This window comes from Wyeomyia smithii, chromosome 2, assembly GCF_029784165.1.
Source record: "Wyeomyia smithii strain HCP4-BCI-WySm-NY-G18 chromosome 2, ASM2978416v1, whole genome shotgun sequence".
Lineage (NCBI taxonomy): Eukaryota > Metazoa > Arthropoda > Insecta > Diptera > Culicidae > Wyeomyia > Wyeomyia smithii.
In genome coordinates, this window is record NC_073695.1 from 1,553,835 (window position 1) to 1,568,369 (window position 14,535).

The 14,535-nt window shown below is 41.1% G+C and overlaps 1 protein-coding gene across 16 annotated transcripts in view; it reads left to right on the forward strand.

Moving 5' to 3' along the window:
* LOC129725280 (mucin-17-like) overlaps nucleotides 1–14,535 on the forward strand; it is a 147,156-nt gene that overhangs the window by 126,650 nt on the left and 5,971 nt on the right. The gene's annotated exons all lie outside the window — the stretch shown is intronic.

Genomic DNA, 14,535 nt, shown 5'->3' on the forward strand with positions numbered 1-14,535 from the left:
CTCAAATGAACCTCTAAGCAGCTGTATCTAGTGAAGAAACGATAAAAATTGTATAATTTGCTAAAGTATTCAATGCTTTCTGCTACACTACAGCTCCCGGGCAATATGCCCCACCGCTAGCCTGGCTGATTTGTTCATTGCTTTAGCGTTTGCTTCTGAGACTTCAAGCGCTGTTTCACTTCGCATGCTGAGCTGGCATATGAAGCTACTGCGTGGGGCATATTATACTGCATCTGGGGCGGATTACACCGGTAGATTGGAAAGCTTGCAATTTAGTCATATTTTTTTAGAAAATTATGGCGTTTTTGTGTAACAGTAATTACAAAACAAAATAATAGCAGTGCATTACCAACTAAATAGTGTATCCAACTGCATGAAAGATTTGTTGTTTGTGATAAACATAGCTACAATATTGACGATGTTCCTTAGGGGGGGCGTATTATACCTGTTTACCCTACAGTTGTGAAGTTTCTCAGAGAAAAGTATTATTTTTGAAATCATTTTTTGATTGTTGGTTATGGTCCAATAAAAATCGACTTCGGATTTACGATAGCTTTCTAAAGTTTTGTCTCGTCGCAAAAGTTTCCGATGTAAAATTTGAGCCCAATCGGACTTCGGGTAGTAAAACCTCAATGCGGTTTCAATTTTTTGACCGATGAAAAAAAAATTGCAGGTAACTGAAAAAAAATTTTTTTTGATCCCAAATACCTTAGAAATAGGGTGGTCGGTATTACCGACTTTTCGGAAAACCGGTATTTCGGTATTCATAAAAATAAAAACCGGTATTTTTTGAAGTAGAATATTTCTCTCAGGAAGTTCGGCTACATAGGGATGTGAAATGAAAATCTAAAACCGAAAAAAGTGAAAAATATGTCAAATTTCAAATGCTAATAAATCGGTTAGTATTCGATGGATTTCCTTCGTTCTTGCAGCAATAGATTGTAAAATCTTCTAAGATTCTTCCCAAAATAAGATAATTGTAATTTTATTATTCACACTATTGTACTATTGAAAATAGTCAAGCCTTGTCAAAACGAAAAATTCGACCTCGGATTGGTCGTTATATGCTTGCTTCCCAAGCACGGTCGACAGGATCATATACCTTGCAATTGAAAACATGCTATTTGGCCTATATAAGAGCCTGCTCCAGCCGGAGCCGCTCATAATAGTTCTAGACAGCGACTAGCACTAGCCCTGTGGTTGGTCACCACGTCTCAGGAGCAGCGCGGTTTTTCTCAGCGTGTGTCGCCAGACAGCCTTATTCCCCCCGTGTTGGTGCAGCATGATGATTGCCATCAGGAAATCCAATTTCGGAAATCAAAATGCCTTTTTAAGGCAAATAAACAAGTCATTGAAAATTGATAATTTTTGTCAACGCAAGCAAGCATTCTGTATTGCATCCTAGCAATTCAAATTTGTCGCACCCGTCTAATTTACTGAATGTGAAATAGCTTCCACAGTGCATGTTGTCCGTGTATCTTAATTCCCCCAATGTTTGGGCAGCTCAAAGGTTGTAATTAGCAACCGATTTTGAACCGCAACATGCTTTTTTCAAGGCAAATAAAAAATAATTGAAGGTTAATAATTTTCAGGCATCAACACAAGCAGACATTCTGTGCGGGATGCAATCAAATTCTGTTGTAGTTGTCTAATTTTTACTTTCACTTTATTTAGTAAACCTCCACTGTAGGGGCAGCGCAAAGGCTGCGATCAGCATAACCGACATTGAATAATAAACTGCCCTGTTAGTACGCATTCACAAAAGCAGTTAGTTCGACTATGCAGAGCTAATATGAAGTCGATTCAATCAATCAGCATAAACAGAATTTCGTCGTCTCCCAGCTGCCAAGTTGCAACATGATGCTACACGCAACAGCGAGCAAACGAAATCGCTTGATGTTGCAAACCGCAATAAGATACAGGTTAAAACCGTTGCGTGTGTGAGAGCACCATCGGTGTTTATTCGCTGGATACACTCTACTGTCTATTGAACGCAATAATCTGCTTACATGCGACATGGGGACGGGAACATTTTCTTCAACCAAGCTGCACAACACGACACAAAACATGTTATTTTGTTGCTTCAATGAGAGTGCTATCGGTCCGGCTCGACAAGAAATCATTTTTGTGCATCCGTGCTACGAAACTGAGGAAAAACTTTAGAAACTGAAAAAAGAGGTGGAGCTTATCAAATGATCGCTCTGAGCCGGAATGAAGTCACACATATTTTTCAAGTTATATCATTCCACCACGTACGTAAATTAATTCATTCCTATTTTCATCCCAATATAAGAGCCTGTTTTAGTCGAAGCCGCTCAAAATAGTTCTGAACAGCGACGACAGCAGTCCTCCCTTAGCAGCAGCGGGAGCGAGCAGTGGGTACCATCGATAGCGGATAGCGGCCACAACTGTGGCATGGCTGCGGATAGCGTTGCAGTTGCTCAGCAGTTGGGCCAGCGTATAGCGGCCACAACTGTGGCATGGCTATGCATAGCGTAGCTGTTGCAGCGGGTATATCAGCATCGATAGTAGCAGGGTCAGCTGATGCAACGACACTCCCTTCACTAAAATGCTGTTTCAGTGTGGTAGCGGGAAGCATCAGCAGCAGGCTTGAAAGTTGTATCAGTTTGTTCAGAAGAATATTATTGTCGGTAATATTACAGAGATGCGATTGCGTAAATCCGATTTTGAATTGAACAATTGTTCTTTTGAGAACAAATAAAACACTTATTTGAAGAATTAATAGCTTTCGGTACCAATAGCAGTATAGTGACAGCCTCAGCGGTAGATGCAGATGCAGCCGGTACTTCCCTGAGGCCGATGTAAAGGTAAATGGGAGCAGCACGGCGAAACAGTTTGGGTTATGCTTAGACGCGCGTCATTTTTCGTTGTTGATATTCCCCACATGAAACGACGCGCTTTCGTATGATTGCGGTGGTGTTAGCGGTAGATGCATTTGCCAACACTTCCTCCAGTAAAGCCGTGTCTAGTTTTCAATGTGAAAACACCTTTCTCATTGTGTTGACCGTGCGCTTTAGTCCTCACTATCAAGGTAACACAGAGATGTAAGATAAACACTACATCCTATGATAAATTAAACAATTGTCCTTATAAGGACAACAAATGAATTAATGAAGATTTAATTTTGAATTAGAATACTTCTCTCAGGAAGTTCGGCTACATAGGGATGTGAAATAAAAATCTAAAACTGAAAAAAGTGAGAAAAGTTTCAAATGCTAATAAATCGGTTAGTTTTCGATCGATTTCCTTCGTTTTTGCAGCAATCGATTAGAAAATCTTCTAAGATTCCTACCAAATGCATGAAATTGCAATTTTATCATTCGAACTATTGTGTTATTGAAAACTCTTAAGCCTTATCAAAACACAAAATTCGACCTCTGATTGGTCGTTATACCGCGCTTTCCCAAGCACGGTCGGCAGAGTTATGGACCTAGTAAATTGGGAATGCATCATTTGGCCTATATAAGAGCTTCATTAGACAAGAAAAACATTTTATCGGATACTAAATTAAACAACTGAAATTTGAAGAACACAAATGATTATTTGAAGAGTTAATATTTTCTCGTTTTGCGCTATAATCCAAAGTTAATTATCTTCATCTACATGCATACTCTGATTATTATTGCGTGTTTGCGTCGCTTAGTGTTTGGCTACGGTCATGCAGAACGCAAATAACGGCGCGATGCGATTCGGCAAGACGAAATCTGTTGAAATGTATAGCTCTACTTCGCCTTAAAAAGATCTGTACATTTTACCACGGTAAGGCGAATCGCATCGCACCGGCATTCGCGTTCTGCATAACCGTAGCCTTTGTTCCGTTCCCGTTTAATGATGTAGTATTAAATGTGCATATTACAATTCGGAAGCACTTCAAATTCTCATTTGCACAAAATTTAAAAATATCCAATGAACTTCATTCAAAATATCAGACAAAAAGAAATTACAATACTGCCAACTGACACGCAAGCAGCCGGGTTATCTTTCTTGTAAAAGTATTCTACTTCAACCTTGCGGTCGTGGCTTTGCATACAACCTTCTTGTGATTTTTATTTCGGATTAATACAAAACAGAGGCGACTCATGGTCTTTGAACCTACTTGTTCACCAACAAAATCATGAAAATCATAGTTTGGAGAAATAATGACAATCATGTCCGTGAAAAAACGTAAGTCATTCTCTCTGTACTATTTAAAAATAAAACTAAAAAATAATTAAATATTTACATAAATTGGGATTTGAATTTTTTTGCTCAGCAACTCAGGTTATATCGAAGTACGTGTCGCTGCATAATTTTGTTTTTGCATTTATTAGTACTTATGCTACACACTTAAAATTTATTGCCGGGTCTCAGTAATTTATTGCCGAGAACGGCACCACTGAGTGCTCGGTTGAATAAAAATGACAGCTGTCACATTTTTGACGTTGACTAACGTCTATATCGAAGTTAGGCCCCTGAATTTAAAAATCTAGTAATTCAACCAGGGAAAACCAGAGAAAAGTGGTCAGGTTTTGAGCGCTTATTTTGCAGTCATCTATAATCAGGTTTTCGAGGTTTTGGCATCAATCGATCAGAAATTCTTTTACGGTTAAATTTATGTAACAAAAACAAACTATTGTTTGAGATACACTATTGAAAAATTGGTAATTAATATCGATTGTCTAAATCATACCGCGCAGCCAATCACTACCTCTCTTCCCAAGCACAGTCGACACTAACGGATACAATCGATCTGACTTTGTTGTTATTGTTGTTGTCACTTTCTGTTTCCGATGTTTATGCTGCTGCTAGCGGAAAAAACCTTGCAAATATGCATCTTTTTGTTGGTGTTAATTTTACGACAGCGGCCCGCGCCCCATCATTCTGATTCCAAAACCGCACCAGTGACATGCGGACGCTAGGTGATAGCAGCTGAAAGGTGGAAATACAAAATAGTACCGGTCATCTCGTGCCGGTTTCACCCGTTATGCTGGTGGCTGTTAGTAATAAATGGCTACTGCAAAATACTAAAATGGCTGGAATTCTGGACGAGAATAATCGGAAACTGGTACCTTTTGGAGCCTCGAAATTTTGTTACAGAAGTTTTGTAAAAGAAGCGTTGCAATTCCCTCTACTATTTGCTTCAATGGAATATTTTTTTTTTTTTAAGAATACGGTAGTCAACGTCATGCGGTCGTGTCTTGAATACCACCCTCCTACTTTTTCGTAAATCTCGGTTCACCAAACTGAAATTTTGGCACAAAATATTCGAAATTCGAGTATTCAGTTAGATTGAACCGAGATTTACGAAAAATTGTGACAGCTAACCGGGCACTCAGTGGTGCCGTTCTCGGCAATAAATTACCGAGACCCGGCAAAAAAAATTTAAGTGTGTACATTACGATCCAGATTTTTTTTTTGTAAGATTTGGACAACTGCGACCATTGATTTTATATTTTGTGGTATACGATCCAGATACAACACTGGATAAATTTACCAGTCTTTAAGAAACTTCAATGAATGAATCCAGTGTTATAATTACAAAGAACACAATTTCGAAACTCATATTTAAAAAAAACATGTAGATTTTTATTACAATTTTCTTTCACATCGGGAACTTAGTTTTAAATTAGTGAATAACTTTAAAATTCTTAGGGAAAAAATATTTGAATCTGTTGAGAAGAGTAAATGAATGAAGAAGAAAATGAAATGAAGATCAGACACGAATTTACATTTTACGAATCCGATGCCCTTTAAAATGTTTGTCCAAATTCAGTTGAATCTTAGAAAGCATTTTTGTCAACTAGAATTATTGCTAATAAATCCGCTGCGGTATGGAAAACGAATCTTTGACCATGCTACTACTATTTAAATTTCACTGTTTCAAGAAGCAGTAATTTTAAGGATGAAATTCTTTATTGATTCAATATTTCATCCTGTTAACACTTTGTATCATGAGCGACTTGTCCATAGCTAGGTTCAACCTGTGCAATGCACACAGAGATGCCAAATAAAAAATAAATTACAAATCCAAAATTTATTTTTTAAATATTATGTCTTTAGTTTTACTTTTATACAGCACAAAACGAATAATGACTTGCGTTTTTTCGCGGACGTGTTTGTGATTACTGCCTCAAACTATGATTTTCAGAATTTGTAGGTGAACTAGTAGGTTCAAAACCCACGAGTTGCCTCTGTAAGTATGAGTGTGTAAAGATTAGTTGTTCTACTTAGAAAATATATATTTTGGTTTGTTGATATGGAAATTTTTGACATATTATCGATACACAGAAACACATCGTCTGAATCCAAGCAGAACAAACCAAAAGGAAACAAAAATTGATAAATAGGTAAGCGTAGATTAACATTCAATGTTGCTTCTATCTAAATGTAATTACGTATTTATTAGCATTCATTAGCCTTACAATAATTTATGGATATTGTGACAATTTTTTATTTAAAAAAATACCGAAGATACCGGTGAGAGTCTCCTGTTTGTGCTAGTGCTGCTCGAGTCTTCCAGCCCAAAATTTTTTATGTCCCTTAAAGTCAACATCAGATCTCTATGTTTCATGCATTTCTAAGAGATTTGCTATCAAAACGAAATTTCGATTTCGAAAACTTCAAGTACAATTCTTGAGCATTTTTTCGTTACCATAAATTCGATTTTAGATGGAGACTTCTTCAAGGAGACCTAACTGAAGAGCCCTAATGATTGCATTGATAAAAATGCACAAAAACTGCCGTTTTTTCAAGGGTTTTCCTTCACACGCACTGACAAAACTACCCATGTAGCATCAATCATAGTTACCCATGAATCAGCAGAAAAAAAATTGACTTGAACTCTAACCGTGATGATGAAAACAGTGGAGTTACACCGTTAAGAAGTGTGCGCGTTCAAAGAAAGGCACTCGCCGCGTCGAAAACGGACATCGGGCGGCAAACACGCCGGATGCGCCCGTTCCAGAATATACAACATCTTGGTACTAACGGACAACAATCAAAGCATCGAAAGAAAGCCCGGTTCCGGACGACCGACGACCATGAGCAACAAGGAGCTCCTTTGCTGAAGAAGAAGACCAGGGAAAAGTGGATACATCGTTGCGTGCGCCTGGTGCAACCTGGCATACAGTGAAAACAGTACCTAGCGATCCATTCCACTGGTCTCGGAGCGGCAGGCAATGAAGCAGCGGCAACGGCTGAATAAGATGATCGAATCGATTTTCCCGGCGAATCGCAACGTGGAAGTGGTGTAGGACCTATCTCACCTTGGATGGTAACAACTGGCAGGGCACTTCGTATTTTACATGCCACACGAAGGAAGTGAGCTCCGAGGTGAAATTCATTCCACACATCAAGTTCCCCAGAAAGGTGCTGCTGCGGCTTATGTGGCATCCAAGCCGGCGAGCTCGCCCAGCGCCTCCCAGCTTAAAAAAGTATTTTTATGTAAACGTTACTGCTGAACAAAATTCGAAAATGGCACACTGTTGTTGATGCACGGTCGATTTTTCGAATAATTTTGTTCAGATATCAGTAGGTCACTCTTCCCCCTGACTACGCCTATTTCTCTCCTATTCCCCACTACCCACTCGGAAAAGTAGTGTGACGCCGGCCCTGGTGGTGGCGAATATGTTTAGACAGCGAGCCTTGCCACCGTCAGTGGAAAAAAAGACGACGCCGTGAAAAGTGGTTCTACCGTGATCATTTACAAGCCTGATTCGAAATGTAGCCAATAGTAACCATTTCCCGGCTCTTGAGGTCTGATTGCATTCCTCTGCTGGTACGCAGTTTTAGAATTAGACCGAACTGATCTTAGCTTTTCAACCAGTGGCTGCTTAAAGCGTTCAGCGTCCCCGTTTTACTTTGAGGTTCCTTGTTTGTTGTAGTAGTTGAATTGCTTATTTGAAAAATATCCGCGACTTTGGTCCACAGTGAAACTCTTATCTGCTTCCAACCTATAGCTATTGCTTCATAGTCCTTGAAACATCGAAACACACCTTTGACTTGCGCTTGATGGTGTAGATTACAGCGAGGAGCGTCGAATCGTGAACGATGCGAAAGAACGTGATCCATTTAATGCCAGCCTTTCGAGTAAATACGCTTTATCGGACATGTTGCTCGTTCTCTAACATTTTAAAACATTCTTTTCCTGGCTTCGCTGATACTGACTTGCTCAAAAGTAACGACATCTAAAGTCTTGCCTCGTAGGTACGCCTCACCGATCAGTTCACTGCCCTTCTTAAACTCCGCTCAGTCCTGGCTAGCGCGAGCAATGAATCGTGCGCGTTCTTAAAACGCGTGTATGAGCATAGATGTAGAATTTTTTAGCAAATTATCCGTTATGTTGGTTGCACCTAATGCGATTCATTACCTGAATAAATATTTTTTTAGGTTTACGATAGCTTCAAAAGGAATAATATCAGATCTTTTACCTGACTCAATATTCGGTATAAGAGATAGTTTTTTCCAGGTTGAGGGAAATCGTCCGGACTTGAGGGATAAGTTGAAAAGCCAAACCAGAGGTTTTACGAAAGCTAAAATTTTCATAAGTGAGGGTGAAATGCTATCTGGCCCTGGACCTTTTGAAGCATCCAGTGTTATGAGGATTCTTTGAACTGTTATTTGCTTAACAGATACGTTATTTATTTGTTCATGTGGGTGCGAGAAGTCTGTCCCTACCGACCCTTCGTAACCTATTGACTTTCACCAGGTATGCATTGAGGTTCCCTCCAAACAGCGCGTGCAGCTCATGGTTCATGCACCGTCGCCCTTCTCCGTCCTCCGTCTGTACTCCATCGAAGATATTCCACAGCACCTTTTGTTCGAAAACTCCAAGAGCGTTAAGGTCCACCGCGAGAAGCGTTGTTTCGATTTCGTAGAGGACTACCGGTCTTATCAGGGTTTTATACAGCGTCAACTTCGTGTGTCGTCGCCTGTGACTTGATCGAAATGTCTTCCGAAGTGAAAAATAGACACGATTTCCAGCCTGGATGCGTCTCCGGATCAAACCCTCAAGGGTGATGCTAAACAACAAACGGGAAAGTCCATCATCTTGTCTTAACCCTCTGCGCGATTCAAAGGGGCTCGAGAGTATCCCCGAAACACGCACTTAGCATATCACTTGCGCCATGGTGGCCTTGAATAATCGAGTCAGTTTATCCGGAAACCCGTTATCGTGCATGACCTACCATACCTGTTCTCGATCGACTGTATCATAGGCCGCCGTGAAGTCGATGAAGATGCGATGTGTGAGCACGTTGTACTCACGACAGTTCTGTAATATCTGGCAATTTTACCTGCTCCCAAATCCTGGAAATGACCCATTGCAGAGTCTGTCTTTGCCTGCGGCTTCAATTTTCTGTAGGTTTCGATCTCACAAAGTACTTCATGAACATTGGGGGCTGGTACTCGGTCATCTGCTGCTGGGGCTCCCAGGTCAGTTCCTGCTCCGCTTCTGTTCACTGTATTGCCATTCAGGTGTCCATCGAAGTACTCCACCACCTCGCTGGCATCCGTCTTATCCCGATCAGAAGAGCATAACTGAAAGATTACAAAACTCTATCAACACGAGATACAAATTACATAATTTGATACGATTTTGTATTTTCCCATATGCTTTCGATAGCAAAATTGTATCTGAAAGAGTTATAAAAACAAATCCTGAAATGATGTTGTTCTGAGACAAATCTGACATTTTTTTCGTCTGAGCATGAACATGAGCCTGAGCATGATTGACCGCTCGCGGTTGCTACTCCGTTATTGCCAGATCAGCTGTAATTACACAGAGAACCAGCGGATGATGTTTGGGATTAACATTCATCCTCAATGTGTTGAAACTGGTGACCTTAATCTTTATATTAGGCAATACCAGCGCCGGCCGCATCCGAATGCAGGTCAAAGAAGGAGTATGTATAGGAACATGTTGACGTGATACTCGCTTTCTTGGAAGCCGAGAAATCACTGGGATGTTGGAGGTGAGGGAAGGGTTTGCAGCTGGGTTCGTTTCGGTAAACGATGCGCTGATTTTGAGCACCGGGGTCTGTTTGATGATGTAACACTGGAAAACGAAACGCACGCGACCTATAATTGAACGCACACTGGACCTATAATTGAGTTGATCCCGGACCTACAATTGAATTGAGACAACTCAAATGTTCGGACATCTCCTTACGAGGTCATAATGTAACTGTAACCGTATGTAACCGTGAAACCGAAACGTATCTTTCATTGATTTATATTAGTCAACTATATAATGTTTCTAAAGCTACGAATCACGAAAGTTGTATCCACGTTAATGCCCCTCCACTCCTATGTTGTGTTGAAGTGACCCTTTTGGCTACCAACAACTATTACGCGTTGATGATCAATCTGTAGAAAATACGATCTCATGGATGGTATCGACGCGGAGTATCCAGATATTTGGTCGCCAGCACATCTGGCTTTATGCCTAATAAATTTCTCGTATACTGTTCGTCTTTTTTTAAAAAAACTATTTCATGATTTGAGACCGATTTAAACACGAAAGACCATGGAAAAATGTGTGTGGTTTACTTGGAAGAAATACAAAATTTATAATTTCGTTCATGGAATCGAATTAAACCAACAAGCAATAAGTATGTTGTTGGGGCCACGTACACGTGTGCGTGGTTTGTATCATAAAATATACAATTTTTATATAGCGCTTGAACGAGTCCGTTGATACGAGTAACCTGTGACACCTATTGAGTATGAAAACTGGCAGAGTTGCATGCATTCAAAGCCTTATAATTTGAAAAATGCAAATATACAACCATACATAATACACATGGGCGCAACTACGGGGGGGCTAGGGGGGCTGAAGCCCCCCCTGGAACGTGTTTGGCCACCCCTAGAATTTCCCAGAGAATGATTGTATTCAATATATATACATTCCATACTACTTATCAGAGCATCAAAATCCACACAAATTGAGATGTCGTCATTCATTGGCTAAGAACTAGTTCTGCACCCAGGATCGATTCTCAACCCTTGCTCTCTTACTCACCTTACCAGTCAGACGAGAGCTGTAGTAACTCGTGCTGTATCAAGTAGTCGCCAGTTTACTCAGTTTTGGGCTGTGTTTCACCAGTTCCCCAGACGTCTCATCACTCGCAAGTCTCTTTCGATCTGGTCGAGCCATCATGCACGCTGCGCCCCTTAATTTCTTGTGCCGGTAGAGTTGCTGAAGAGAAGTGATTTCACATTGTTGTCGTCCGGCATTCTTACGATGTGACCGGCCCACCGCAACCTAATGTCTTTCGCCAGGTGTGCAATGGGGTTCTCTCCAAGCAGCGCTTGTAGCTCATGGTTCATGCGCTGTAGCCAGTATCCGTCGTCCGCTTGTGCTCCACCGTAGATAGTCACCTTCTGTTCGCCGATAGGCACCTTCTGTTCGAAAATACCAAAAGGACTTCCGTAGAGGACTACCGGTTATCAGGGTTTTGTAGTTTTTTGTATCGAAGTGGACATGTCCGATCATCACCGTGATTGGTGCGTACGTTTGTAATGTCTGAGAAGAACGGGCCGTCGTTGAGAACGTGGTCAATTTGTTTTGCTGTACGTTGGTCGAGGTAAGAAGGGACTTTGGACTGCTAATCCGCGGGAAGCTGCGAAGTTGGTGCATAGCAGGCTGTGCGGGCCGATAACCGGCTTATATAAGTCTATCCTTCCGTTCATGTCCCCAACGACGATCTTGATATCTCTACGCGAGCAGCTATCGTAGAGTTTCTCCAGCTGTGCGTAGAACGCTTCTTTCCCTTTATCAGGTCTTCCTTCGTGAGGGCAGTGCACATTGGAAATAGTGTAGTTGTGGAACCGGCCTTTAATTCTCAACAAACACAACCTGTCGCTGATTGCCTGCCGCTTTGGTGGTACTGTGCCTTGCGGCCACAAATCCACCGTACCTTCTCTCCGTTCAGGCAAAGCTCCTGGAGCGATCTACTGTTACATGTACTGAGCTTCTAATCGTCGTCCTTATTTCGTCGGCTGGGTCATTGTTCCGGTTCGTTTTGAATTCTTGATTCTCCGTAGTATGTTTATTTCAGTATGCTGCCTTACTAGTGCTGCGATGCATAGTCTTGCGACGGAGCTGCCGCCATGGATGTAGCCGGCGAGACACCGCATTTCATAGTTCAACCGTCCGGTCCGGATCAGTCGCTGTTTGAGCCGCCCCTAGCCTGTGGGGTAGACGCGCAAACAACCTGCTCTCTAAGGAGATCAACTACCCCACCGGTTCACCGGTTTTTCCTTGGTTGCTCGTATCCCAGTCGGTACCACGTAGGAATAGGGCATTATGCCTTGAACCACAGTGGGGTCTATTTCATTCTAACTAGTACGGGTGAACTGTTAAAAAGCACTGCCCAGCCGTTTACCAAATCTAGCTCTCCTCAATATCGAATCATTGTTGCTGAAAGAGCTTGGCGTTGACGATGTGTTCAAGATATTCAGTACATCTTCGGAGATTCTATCCCGAAGTGATTTTTTCTGCTTTTACGATACTATTTTAAGCGTCATTAAAAAAGCAAATTCAAACTCTTTTTTCTCTTTTTTAAAATGACATACATGAAAACCAGCCCCCCCCTAGAAATTTTCCTTAGTTGCGCCCATGATAATACAAACAGTGTTTATTTACAAAGGGCCAAATCAATCACAATCCGAGTATACATGAGCTCGTTTCATTTCCACCTATAAGATTACAATATGGTGAACTGAGAGAAAAGTTTATTTGTAACAATATTTGCGCAAAAGCTAGAAAAATCATAAATTGCAAAACGCTAACGATCATATATTTCCTAATCTCGCGCGCGGTAAATACATATTTGACTATATAGTTAGACAATCGATATATAAGTGGAGCGGAATATTTAACTGACCGATTCTGGCTCATTCATATTTACTAACGTTCTGCTTATCACGTTCAAAAATTTTTAGCACGCGCTCATTACGGAAAATAGTACATTTCGGTAAGCCGAGCTCGAGCGATTGATCGAACGGCTCAAGAAAATGAACCACGGTTCTTTGCGCGCTAAAACGGATGGTTCGCCCGAGACCGAAGTTTACCGAAACATCACGATCTATCATTCTCGCGAATAATTGTTAACTATGAGGCGTTTATTGAGACGGTGAGTGACCGGTTCAGAGCCGCTTTCGGTAAAAAACTGTTTTGCCCACTTCTACTCCAAATTGCATGTAAAAGAACACAAACACCGATACTTATCTTCCAATTCCCTTCACATCTGTTAATCGTTGGGCCAGTGCGAGCAGCAGTCCCGGTAATTTGATAAACACTATCCAGATATGCACACTACCACCACGAAACTGCGAAACAAAGAGCTGCGAGACAATAACACAATCTAAAGTTTTCTGAACAATTTAACCAATTCCGCTAGAACAATCATGATTTCACCGATAAAACGCACTAAATCGATTTCACTACACTCGATTCCCGTTTCGTCCAATTTTTCTCCCGAAAACTAGGTATATGAATTTTTCATCATCTCTCGACGTTCAATTTTCCAACTTGTTCAACTCTTTCTACACACACAACACACAGTGATGAGAAGCAAACTAAAACCAGCTGCAAGCGACGGTGGCGTAGTACCACTCTATATGCTATTGCAGCCATTTTGTCAATCGATGTTTACGACATTACTACACTCAATTGGTGGGTGTTTCGCAACAAACATAACACAACAAGCCGCAAACTCTTCCAAAAACACTTGTAAATTTAAAAAAATAAACGCACTTCGCGATAACATTTATAACGAACACGCACAACATTAAAGCAGTTTTCTTCCTATATAACACGCGAGCGAAAATTTGTACGACCGATTTCGGTCATCTAATCTGACATTTTTTTCGTCTCTATCAAAGCCTGTTGTTAATAACAATGGTTGTTACTATAGTGTTCTATGTGCTATCTAATTTTGTTAGAAAACTGATACGTTAGTAACAAAGTTTGATATGGGTTTGATATTAGTAGAATATTTTTTGTTATGATTTCTGTAATTTTAACACCTAACGGGATCAACATTAAAACACAACCTGAAAGGTTTTTCACAAAACAAACTAACAGCCTCTGTTAGATTTTTGTTTTGTCTTCCTGATCGGGATCCTAGTCGTTGCACATGTCGGCTTACGGCACATAGCCTTTGCGAAACTTCCGTGTATCACTGACACGATACAGCTGCTCCAGCTTCTTATGTTCACGATCCTCTTACTGGAGATTTTTTCGTCTGAGAAACGTGATCATTTCATTCCGTGCCAGTTTGTAATTGGCCTTGTTCTCTCTCGATTCTCCGGCCCAGGTATATCGCCCAGGTCCGGTTATTCTCGTTCACTGCTGTCTCGCACTCCCCGTCATACCAGTTACAGTTTTTGTTACTCGGTGCTTCCACTCCTCGAGAGGTGATGCGCCAAGCCCCTCCGCTGTGGGATGTTGTACGTATTCCTCCGCAGCCTGGGAGTCCCGGAGCTGCTTGATGTTGAGCCTCGGAGTCCGGTAATATCGCGCGTTGCATA